This window comes from Dermacentor andersoni, chromosome 3 (genome assembly GCF_023375885.2).
Source record: "Dermacentor andersoni chromosome 3, qqDerAnde1_hic_scaffold, whole genome shotgun sequence".
Taxonomy (NCBI): Eukaryota; Metazoa; Arthropoda; class Arachnida; order Ixodida; family Ixodidae; genus Dermacentor; species Dermacentor andersoni.
The window spans coordinates 153,860,143-153,872,830 of record NC_092816.1 but is presented as its reverse complement, the minus strand read 5'-3'; the positions used below and the strand labels follow the sequence as shown (position 1 = coordinate 153,872,830).

The following is a 12,688-nucleotide window of genomic DNA, read 5'->3' as shown; positions in this document are numbered from 1 at the left end:
CAGACATCTACAGAGCCGTACGTTTCATACATCTTCGACGTCTTGGCTCTATGCCGCAAAGCTGACGATGCTATGTCTGAATCGGATAAAGTGTCACATGTCCTAAAAGGCATCGCCGACGACGCTTTCAGTTTGCTTGTTGTCGGCAATGTCTCGACAATCGACGCCATCATTAAAGAACGCCGTCGCCTTGAACAAGCCAAGAGCCGCCGTATCACACACCACATCATGCGGCTACCCAACACCGCTGCTACGTCGACATGTGAGGGTCGTTCGCGTCAGGCCACCACCTGTGACGACGTCACCCGTATTGTTCGCCGCGAGCTCGAGGCCGCCTGTTCGCCAGCTTTCTCCACGACGCCTCCCGATCCGCCAGCAACCACGATTGTCATGATTCAGGCCGTAGTCCGACAAGAATTTGAGAACATGGGTCTGAACTCCGTGTGTTCAACATCTCAACCCAGCGTTCCCCAGTTCTCTACCGGCCCTCCTCGTCCCCGACAGTCCTTTTCCTCCACATCTCGCCGCAACCCGTCCGATTGGCGTACCCCTGATGACAGACCAATCTGCTTTCACTGCTGTCGCATCCGCCACGTCGCTCGTCACTGCCGCAACAGATGGCCTCCGCCTCCTCGGACATACGCCGCCACTTATACCCAGAACCTCCACCAGAATGTTACGTGTAGAAAGACACAGACAAAAGAGGCTATTCACAGACTATTTACACTAGACTGGAGCCAGAGCGCCAGGCCGACATTCACTCGCGCCAAGGGCACAGACCCACTTCGTCGCCGTTCTCACGGCGGCTCGTCTCTCGGGTATCTACCGATAATATCGTAATAATATTATATTAGATTTGAAAAATAACTGTTCTTGCGCTTTTTATGGCATTAAGGTAGCACAAATTAAAGCAATTGCTGACCTAATAGTTAATCTAGTTTGTCATATAACAAATCTAATCTTGGCAACAGGTATTTTCTCCGAAAAAATGAAGATGGCAAGAGTTGCTGTTTTATTAAAAGGCGGTGCTGCAAATATAATTAGTAATTATAGACCGATATCAGTTCTACCGTTGTTTTCCAAAATAGTAGAAAAAGTGATTAATAGACGGATTACTACCTATCTTAACAAACACCAGTTAATTTCTCCCAGCCAGTACGGATTTCAGAGGAAGAAATCAACTGAATCTGCCTTGCTCAGTATTAAGGATAAACTTATTAACAACATAGAAAATCAATTGTACACATTAGGTGTTTTTCTAGACTTCAGCAATGCGCTCGATTCTATTAAACATAATATACTTCTTAGCAAACTACCGTATTATGGAATACGAGGCACTTCACTTAAATTATTGCGGAACTACCTTTCCGGTCGTTCCCAGTATGTTGCTTTTAATAATGCGAAGTCTAATTCTGAGCTAATAAAATTTGCGGTTCCTCAGGGGTGAATCCTAGGACCTACTCTGTTTCTTTTTTACATTAATGACATGGTATCTATCCCACAAACCCCTTCTATTATCCTTTACGCTGACGACACAAGCGTATTTTTTTCTGGGGATAATTTAGGTTCCTTAATTCCGCGTGTAAACTTATGGCTTCAAAATCTATCTGACTGGCTTGTTACAAATGAACTCTCATTAAATGTTGACAAAACAAAGTGCATTGTCTTTGCCCCTGTTAAGAGACCTGTTTACATTAATAACGATGTGGCATTCGAGTCGCGACCGCTAAAAAAGGTAACACAAATTAAATTTTTAGGTGTTCAGTTTCATGAAAACCTTCGTTGGTCTTGCCATGTTCACTATATTAAGCGCAATATTGCACATTGTATTGGTATGCCTAACAAGTTTCGCTTATTGTTGCCTCGTTATATACGACGTCAACTGTATTTTAATACTGTTAATTCGCGACTGCATTGCTGCCTGCTTGTTTGGGGCACCACTACTAGGTCTAACATGGAAAGCCTCCATCGATTACAGAAAAAAAGTGTGCGCTTTATTGAAAATCTACCACAACGTGAATCAACATCTGTATATTTCTCGCAGAATCGCATCCTGGACATTGAATCACTATATAAACTGCGATTATCAGAGCTTGCATATTCAGATTTCATAATTGATGCACAACTCTTCTCTTTGAGGTATACCAAACATGAGTCCCATTACGAGTTTAGGAGAACCAACTTCATCAAGCTTTAACGTAGGACGAATTACAGGACACAACTGTTAAGTTGGCAAATTCCTAATTTGGTAAACCTTTATCCTGCTCTGATTGACATCATGGAAAACTGTTCCTCTTTGATTGCTTTCCGAAACCAGGCAAAGAGATTTTTCTTAAATCGTGTATAAACCAGGTAGAAATTTCTTTTCCTTTTTGTTTTGTCAAGTGAACATATTTGTCATGTGAACATTTTTTTTATTGCCGTATAGGAGATCCAGTTAGAATTCCTTGCTTTGTTCTTTTTTTTTGTCAAGTGAACATGTTTGCAGTTATTATTCATTCTTAATTAGATTGATTTGAATGTACAGTGTATGTATATTGCTGTATGTGAATTGTTGTAGTCTACCTGTAAAAAAAATTGTTTGTACTTCGTAACTTACCATGTCCAAACTGTGCCTGCGTGAATTCAGGGTGTCTAGGGCCTAGTCAGGTAACCACGTGTGTCACCTTTAGCCCTCTTCACCCGGACAACTGTATATTGTCTAAATTTCAATAAAATCAAATCAAATCAAACAGTGTTTGAAGGGCTAGGGAAGACATACTGAAAGAGCCAGGCCAGCTCGTTGTATTTTCTGTATGTGTGCAATGTTAATAAAAGTACGGAGGAAAGTAACGTTAAAATAATTTATGACTTTTTAATAATTACTCATTTACTTTTGTGGGGTATTATTTGGTAACTGAAATCAATTACACTTTTAAAAAATGTCAGTTTAATTCTGATCGGTTGCATTTTTTCTGTAACGTACACAATTCGGGTAGGCTTTGGTCTTATCAATAGCTTCATGATGAATGGATTTGGTTTTAATATTTTGGCTGCCAACTGCATCGTCTGCTTTACACATCCCCTTGATGTCGGCAACTTTATCGTGACGAACTTCATTGAAGCAGGCAACCGGCTGTGCATGTCCGAGAGTGTAAGCGATCACAACCGCTGACATCTAGCCGTCATACTGGACAATTTAACTTTCTAAACGGGCGGAACACCTCGCGTCTGGTTCCTAATTTATGCAGACGAGCTCACCAGGTGGAAATCTTGAAGTAGCAGTTGCGGCACCTCCACCGCCACTCACATCAGTACAAAGAGGAATTGGTGGTACGTACTGCGATTTTAACTAAACCTTACTTATACTATATATAAGCTGTGCTGGCCCTTTATCAGAAAGGTAATGAGACAGCTGTGATGCACAACTGTTCACTTACTAAATGGTATCGCAGACGACGGCTAAATATGTTCAGCTTTGATAAAGAACGTTATGACTATGGACGTCATCATGAAAAGGTGACGCTGCTCGCAACAAATAAAAAGCCACCGCATCTCTAATCACTTCACGCGTTTCCTAAACACGACTGCAACACCGTCCTGCGATGCAACTCTCTTTCAACAGCGAGCGTAGACCTGTGAGGTCTGCCCTCGCTGTCATACAGCCGCCGATATCCGCGAGCTATCCGCTTGACACATAGATCGCTACAGCCTCTGCCAGTAAAACTCTCCGCCGGTACTGCTTGCCGTTGTTTGCTCTGCGCCATCTCCTTCAAGCACGCTTCCTGAGGATGGTGTGTACTGCTCCTAATAACCTCCGCTTCAGAACCGTTCATCTTCTATGCGCCGCGCCGCTGCTTTCCCTCGCTGTCATATAGCCGGCGCTAACCGGGGGAATAATAGAACGCGTAGATTCTGGGTGGGAAGCGATACCAAATATACTTACCAAATGTTCCCTCGCCCTTACATACCCATCAGAAGACTCTTGACGCGTGGCCCCTAAATGTTCCTGTGAGTGTTTTGACTGACACCTGAGCGCACGTCTATCATAAGAGTGATGTTAAATTTGCTGCTTTCTTACTCACGACCATCTTGTCGCAAAGCGGGTGTGCGCGTTCGGCCGAGCTTGGCGGTCATGTTTGTTTTCTGAACTCAGGCCGTCCCTGATAAACTTCGCTCTGGGCTGTCTTTGTCGGCTTCTCTGTTAAACATAATTTAATATTTTGGTGCCGTTCCAGCAGAGAGACGATACCCGGGAAGCTACCGACAAGACTCATCGCTGCTGATTAAAGGCGTTACAAACAGTCGAGAACCTCACAGGGCTAAAGCACAGCTGGCCGTCATGGTAAGCTCAAATCGAAAAGAACGAGGTGACGGGCGCAGAACGCCAAGAATATTTAGGTCTAGTGCGCTGCTAACGACGACGCGGTGACACCGCGCTAGCTTGGTTCAATTTAGCAGAGACTCAATAACATTAACGGGGAGCTGAAAATGATTAATCATAGGTTGGAAGGCCACATCAGCGACGAAGCGTTCTGCTGGAGTACGCAACCGTGTATGAGTATGAGGATGAGACCCACCTATCAACTGAGCCCCAGAGTAAACGCGTACCAGCTTTCCAAGAACAGTTAGTTTTTTATGGATGGCGTGGACTATTCTCGAATACCCTGAGCTAAGTTTCCTAGCTTATAATGAGCCCCTTCGTCTGAAGTATACAAGTGGAGTGAGCACTCAGAGCAATTCAAGCAGACCATTAACCGAAAGGGAAATATTACTGCCATGGTTAAATGTAATACGATAATACATAAATTCATATTTTTGAAAGGAGACCATAGCCTGTTACAGTGTACTACCGCAGCATGTTGCCAGAACACACTGGACATGTTGAAGATACATTTCGGTGAGATCTGCTCGAACACTGGTACTTCTCAAGACTTCAAAAACTTATTCCAGTGCGTCCTTCAAAGGAGGTGACAAAGCTTCGGGAATTGTACGATTAAGTCCACATTAACACGCGGAAGCGCTTCGCGTTAGCAAGTCGCCGATCTCATAGATGCTTTGCTACGTACTGCTCAGGGCGTTGTAAGAGGACAGGGGCGTGCTGCTTCACAGATGCTGTACGACACAAGCGGCAAATTTCACTGAAGACAATGCTCATCACACCACCGAACTACAGTCACTGCTTAAATTCTTCTCCATTGAGCTGGAGGAACTAAAAAAGAGTGGCTTTGTGGAGAACAAAAGATATGACGAGACGGGTAACTCTATAGACAAGAACGGTCGCTTTCGCAACGTAACACTCATTATCAGTGCTTCACAAGCACTCGCTGAAATATGCTTAGAGCTGCACCTTTTCCAAATCAACGCATAACGTAATGGAGTTCTGTAGTAGTGACCTGCCCCTACCAGAGAGGAAGAAACTTCGTTCCACTAAGATTCGATGCTCCTGAAGGAGCAGTAAAGGTCACGGTGCAAGGGCTGGCGCAAGATTACTTGCTCCAGGTGTGGAAATTATCATGCGGTAAGTGTGCGCCACCCAGGGAACATAAGCCGAAAGACACCTGAAGGCGTCAAAGGCCGCAGTACAAATGCGTGCGCAGCTTTAACGAAGAACGAGAAACGGGTTGACACTGATGATACCTCGACGTGGTTGCTCCTACAGACGTTACGAGCATGGGCAGTAACCGACTATTCGTTACATGAAAGGCGTGTTCGATGGAGGAAGCGAACGCAAGCTCATAACGGGCGGACTTTCTAGGTGCTTAAAGCTGAAGTGTCCCGGCTCTGCAGCCATATAGCACTCAACACGTTCCTGAAGGTCACCAGCAGCGCACCAGATCCAGTCAGCCACTACTATAACTTCTTTGTTCAGCGCATCGCAGAAAATGTCTAGATAAAATGAAATTTGCAATGAAATCTTTATTTCTCTATTCATGGTTACAAAAGCGAGCGGACGCAAAGGAAAAAACCGCACGTAGCAGCTTGAAAGACCTCGTTACGAGATGATGTCTCCAAGCGTGATGTCTTTTATGGCTTTGTTTTAGCTCAAAATATTACGTCTTTAGTTTTGTTTGTATTAATTTTGAAGCAGTTATAATCGAACATTGACGCATGTATTGCAAAAATTCATTGTGTTTAGAGGATGTCATTTTCACTTCTAGCAGTAACGAGCACAGTAATGTCGTTGGCGTGGGCAATAGGGTTAAGAGGTAAATTATTGTCAAATTCACAATTTAGTGCAATATTCACAACTTAGTCTGATAAATTCGCGACCTAATATAATATTCACAGCTGCCAATTCTGGACACGATTCGGGACACCAATTCACCCTTCCACCTGCAGAAAAAATGGAATAATTGTGTTGATTGGCTTGGACTTCGTGAGGGCGATGATCGCAGGCGAATTCTCCAGACCTGAAAATGACGAGGTCGTCATCGCCATGAACTACGAGTTCGGACATAACTTTCAAAGGAGCACTGAACGGTCATCGTCAAAGACAGTTGATTCCCGAATGATTGTATACGCGTTGAAGATTCACGTATGAATCAATGACGAATTCATCCGGTCATTTTCGGACCTGGAGAGTCTAGGCATATTGTGTTCTGTTGCAGAGCAACATGAGAGGAACTCCACTATGCACCACTTTGAGAAAATGATTGTAATACATGATGGCAGGTGCGAAGCGGCACTGCCTTGGAAAACTGCCTTTGAACTCTGACAACGAAGTAGTCGCTGTAGCAGGCTCAAGAACCGTTTCTGCCGCTTCTCCAGCAAGAAGACACTTCTACAGACTAATGGCACCACGATTCGTATCTACTAGCTCTTCATGCTGAAGTTGTGAAATGAGTACCTCGAAAATATTTAGTGGTTTGTTAGACACCACACACACAAGAAAAACGGTATTGGGGAACAAGCTGTAACAATAAACCAGCTAGCCATCTTCGATACATCGCAAGTGCACTAGAATGCCAGTCACTTAAAAAGTGCTTAGAAAAGGCCGGCAATCTACTACAGGACCTCGCCTGAATATTACTGATGTCTAGGACACACAACATCGCCATCAAAGCAGACATCGAGAAGGCATTCTTTCAGATTTTGATACAGGAAGAGAGAGATGCCTTTTGCTTTCTAAGGTTCAGAAAAGACGACTTCGTCGAGTTTTTACATAAGGACTTGACTGTATGGCGAGTGACCCCAGTAGCTTTTGCAGCTAGCTTCCACCCGATCCTGCAGACGGCAACAATTCATCACGTATAAAGATATCTGCCAGGTGTGTCTTCAGCCAACAAGACAATATGCGAATCAGTTTACGTCGACGACCTGGTCACAGGGGCTGACATACCAGGCTGCTGGTCAACCTTGTGGAAAAGCGCAAGACATCATGGACTCGGCCGGCATTACTCTTCGCAAATGGACTACCAACTCTCTCATGAGCACGTTGCGGCGAGAGCATTACTTAGCAAGCCAAGATGGTCGTGCTTCGCAAGCATCAGTTAAAGTACTGTGTTATGCGTGGAGCCCTCAGAGCAATGAGTTCAGCTTCACGATGGCAGGTCTACTTGGTTCGCTTACAACGAAATGAGACAGGACACGTTTAGTCCTACAGGCGGCTTCAATAGTGCTTGATGCGATGGGATTCATCGCACCACATACAGCTGTCATACGAATATTGTCTCCGAAGATTTGGAACCATGGGATTGCCTGGGACGAGTGTTTACTTAAGGACTTAGGAGGGGAATGACAAGACTGGGTGAGCCAGTCTTCAAAGCTGCAATCAATTACTGCACCTCAATAAATCAGTAGAATCAATGGTAAATTACATAGTGAGCTGGATGCACAGGTCTTTTGGGGATGCAAGTCTTCAGCGGTCTTAATACTGCTTGACAAACAAGGCAACCATAGATACGCAAAATCACGCATTGCTCCAATGAACATCGTAACTCGGCCCTGTCAAGAACTGCTAGGAGCATTGATCGCCACAAGGTTGATGAACCGCGTAAGCAGCGCTCTTATGGTCTTCCAGCTCTGCTACGTTATGTGCACGGATTCAACAATCACACTGCCGTGGCTAAGGGGCCCAAGGCAGAAAACCCTAAGGAATTCTTCTGAATGCATAGCGCAGACGGAACGATCACAAAAGAGACGGACACTACAATACACATCTATCTGACACGGACCGCGCTCTGTGTTGTTGTGCCCTTCTTTCCTTGTGGGCGTTCCGCCTGCGCTATACAGTGCGAAGATTACTAACCGACAAGCCGAAATTTCCGCTATCTTATGAACCATTCATTCGAGGGTCCTGAGATCCAAGAGTAAATTAAATCTTCCACTTGGAAGTACTGCCCTACTACTGACAGTCTTGCTGACCTTTTGACACGTGGCAAATCTTTTGACCAGGTAGCTACTAGCTGCTTGTGATGACGCAGACCTCAATGGATCGAAGCACCCGAGAACGCCTCCCCAGCACGAACACTACAAGGGGATGACAGAGACGAAGGGATCTGCTATGAGATGGTCACTGCCCATATAGTGCTTGCAACTGACGTCATGTGTCCTGTAACAGTGGCGAAGCGTTACAGTAGACACGAGAAACCGCTGAGAGTACCGACGTTGGTGCTGTGGTTCTGTAATTATTCCAAACATAATCGCAGCCATAAAGAAACTTATTCCCTCACGGAGGACGGCATATCGATGCCCCGTTGCTAGATTCGCCAGGTACAGGCTGTGTCATTCGACACAGCGATCAAAGCTATTTCAGAAGAGCATGTTATCGATGTAACCTCATCTATCACTGACTTCACTCCTTTCGAGGTCCACAACAATATTAGTCGGCTTGGTGGCCGTTTATGCAAGATGGAATCGCCGGAAGTAGTCAAGCATCCGGTTTTACTCAAGCACATTTCTTTTGCGGCTATTCTGGAATCAAAGCGCACTGCGAAGTCGTACAGGGAAGTGTGGGAGAAATGCTCGCTTAGTTGAGGGACCGGTTCTGGATTTGCAAAGCAAGAAGTTTGATCAAGAAATTTAATGAAGAATGTTACTTGCGCACACGCTACACCGTTACACCATTCGCGCCAGGGAGGGCTCGAGTAGCTTCTGTTGCAAATCATCGGTGGTACAAGGGCATACATCTGAAGTTGTGGGAGTGTACTGCGTGGAAGTGCTGATAGGGAAAACACCGTAAGGAGAGGCGAAGAGCTACATCACGCTATTCACATGCGCAGCTTCAAGAGCTCCCCATTCCCGTGAGCACTCCATACCATCTTAAACGTTCGTGGTGTCTTTGCGTCTATTCATCGCCTAGCGAGGCTTTCGCCAGGTCATTTATTCCGACAACGCAAGGACATTCAAGAAAACTACAAGAGATCTGCAAAAGCTGTATAAACTGCCGTCTGATGAAGATGTCGCCGGACACATCAGTAATAAATCCATAAAACGGAAGTTTTTCGTGCTTAGCGCCTCATGAGGAGTGGATGGTGGGAGGGGCTTTTAAGAACCGTGATTATACCGCTTCGTAAGGAGAACCTAGTTTAGCTTTGAAGAAGTCGGGGTGGTGCTAGCAGAACTGAAGCAGTCGGGAATTCCAGACCTCTTATCATCATTGAGTGGGAAACCGGGGAACCACACACTCTAACTCCAGATGATCTGCTAATTGGCCGAATCCTCACGACGACGACACCCTGCGGCATCGATGTCACAGGAACATAATATCACACGGAGGACATTTGGAGACTGCTGCACAGACCCTTTTGACGGAGTAGTCTGCTCTAAAGGAAAGAGATGGCGCTTTCCGCGGTGCGCCACACGTTCCTCGAGCGAAATCGAACGAATTCGAAATCATTATCGCGTCTGCCTTGCTACTGTGCGATCAGCTGTAGGAAATACAAGTGGGTGATCGCTAATGGACAATGCTCCATTCATACTGCAAAACGCGTGACGGTAGAGGGAAACATGTCCAAAAGCTGGCTGCAATAACAGTGTCTGGCATACTAAGAAATAGAACGAATCGATGTGACCAAGCTAATGAACCGCTAACCTCCAGAGAAAGGAGGTCAACCCGGGTAGGTCGGCAAGAAGGAGCATCGCTGGTTAGACATATATAAAGAGCGTCGCACCGCTGGCATGGTATATCTGCCGTGCGTTACCTGCATACATCCACTCCTACTCAAAGTCAAAGTTATGCCCGCTCTATCGCACACACGTAAAAAATAAGCGAATTGGCACATTGTTGAATTAATGCTCAGAAGGATGGGTGACGGCGACTACACCTCCAACCCACGAATGTTCGAAGTGGAAGGTTCCGTGCCGCTGACTAGCGATAATACGTATTTGCTAGAAGATATAACAAAGTACAGAATGTCGCGTTCAAGCCTTGTGCACAGAACGGACAAATATATCTCACCTGAGCCCACCCACCAGTGCTTAGGCAGAAAATTAAACAATCATATAGTGACCGCACTGAGCAACGTTACAAGCGGCTGCTTCGAAGTGACTGCCAAATAACGAAGAGTAAAGAACGCTGCTCCCAGTGTATTCGGAAGCTCAAATTTTGAGCAGCTTGGCGTGCATTTCTAGCTCGACATTTTGCAAAAGCTTCGTATACGCTTCTCGTACCATTTGGCCAAGGCGTAATGATCTCAGAAAGCGCTTATTTGTCCTCTGAAGATGTGGTCCAAAGCTTCGTGTCGTCCACCCAGTCGCCGTTTGCGATACCCACCGCAACAAACGCTTGCTGAGACGAAGTGGCGTGATGCATATCGATTGTGAACACGGAGGCCAAGCAGCCAGCTAAACGCGTCACCACGCGAGCAAACGTAGCGGCGCGAAAAGGTCGCAACCCGCCGTAGTTGCGTAATGGCTATGGTTTTGCACTGCTAAGTGCGAAGTCGTGGTATCAAATGCCTGCCGTGGAGGCCGTATTTCGATGGGGGCGAAATGCGAAAACAACCGTGTACTTAGATTTAGGTGCAAGTTAATGAACCCTTGGCAGTCCACATTATTCCGGAGTCCTCACTACGCCGTGCCTCATAATGAAATCGTGGTTTTGGCACATAAAACCCCATAATTTAAATGGATCACCGTGAAATGGGCCTGTTGAAAGCGTCTGACCGAAGACTTTAGTAACAACTAAAAAATAGACATATAAGCACCTTTCCAACTCCGGTCGGCACACACGTCTAAAGAATGGAGTGACAAGAAAGTTAAAGAATGCAGTGTAGTGCCGGTAAAATTATGGAGTTTAACGTGCCAAAACCACTTTCTGATTATGAGGCACGCCATAATGGAGGACTCCGGAAATTTAGACCACCTGGGGTTCTTTACCGTGCACCTAAATCTAAGTACACGGGTGTTTTCGCATTTGGCCCCCATCGAAATGCGGCCGCCGCGGCCGGCATTCCATCCCGCGACCTCATGCTCACCAGCCCAACACCATAGCCACTGAGCAACCACGGCGGGTAATGCAGTGCCTGTGCACGCTTGCAACTCACAAGAGTAATTGAAGCTACGTGAGGAGTCGGATAGACGATTTCGCTCTTGCAAGCTGAAGCAAGAGGGCAGCCATGTCACAACAAGGGTCAAAGACTGTTCCCGCTATCGGTGTTCGCCGAGCTTATTTCAGAGCAGACCGGTACTGAGAAAGCCAGCTTTAATATGTCGTTGATAATAGGAGATTTAGGCTGTGCTAAATCGCGGTAGTTTGTGGCGGAATGCACGTTCTGTGCGTGACGAAATCCGTCTCGAGGATTTCCCCAGGTTGTCTATTCCGACAACGCAAGGGCGTTCCAGAAAACTTCAGAAGATCCGCAAAAGCTGCATAAACTGCCGTCTGATGAAGATGTCGCCGGGCACATGAGAAATAAGCGCGTAAAATTAAATTTCCTCACGTTCTCTTCCTCCTCTCTCCCACCCCTTCTTGTATGGAATCTGCTCGATTTGATTCACGGCTGTGTCGAGGAAGAATCACAGTCCCGCGATCAAGAGATGGCACAGGCACGCCCCCACCCGTCGCGATGTATTATCGGATCGTGACGATCGGGAGAGTCGCAGTTCGTGGCGCCCACTTCAAGTTATACAGCGGGACTTTGCGGCTCCTTGAGCAAACGCTCGCTACCGCGGCTGCTCGTGTCCTGGGGGGGGGGGGGGGGGGGGGGGCGTTCGTGCCTTGCGCGGATGTACTAGGCGCGACGGGTAAATTCCGGCCAACACACTTTTGGGAGTTCGAGGGAACGCTTCCAGGAACAGCACAATGAAGCAAGCTGTGACTCGTGCCGACCAAAGCATTTTGGCCAAAGGTCGATTTCGTTTATAGAAGTCAGCAACATCCACGTCTCTACTGATGTACTCGTACATTGCATCGGATCGCGCTGCCCGGCACTGCTCGACCTAGGAGTGTAAGTTCATTTACGGGAGGGAATGTGTCCCATTTCCCACGTTCCTTCTTGAGAAAAGACGACGACGACCTTCTTGCCGGGGTACGGGCGCGCGCGTTAGGCCGGGATTAGAGGCCATTTTGGCTGTATTGACTCAGGTGGCGTCTAAAAAAACATCGCTCTCACTTTTGACTCTTTGTCGGCTTGTCCGTTAGCCATGTAATGAAAGTGATGTTCTCGCCGCTGCCTCAAGATCCTTACACCTCCCGAATAACCTAGTTATCCGCGTTGCCGGCGGTGGAAGGTCGCCATATTTAGAACTTGCATTGCCTTCGTTA

The 12,688-nt window shown here is 46.4% G+C and overlaps 1 long non-coding RNA gene across 1 annotated transcript in view; it reads right to left on the bottom strand.

Moving 5' to 3' along the window:
• The window catches only part of LOC129383011 (uncharacterized), a 35,714-nt gene that overhangs the window by 15,619 nt on the left and 7,407 nt on the right, over positions 1-12,688 (bottom strand). The gene's annotated exons all lie outside the window — the stretch shown is intronic.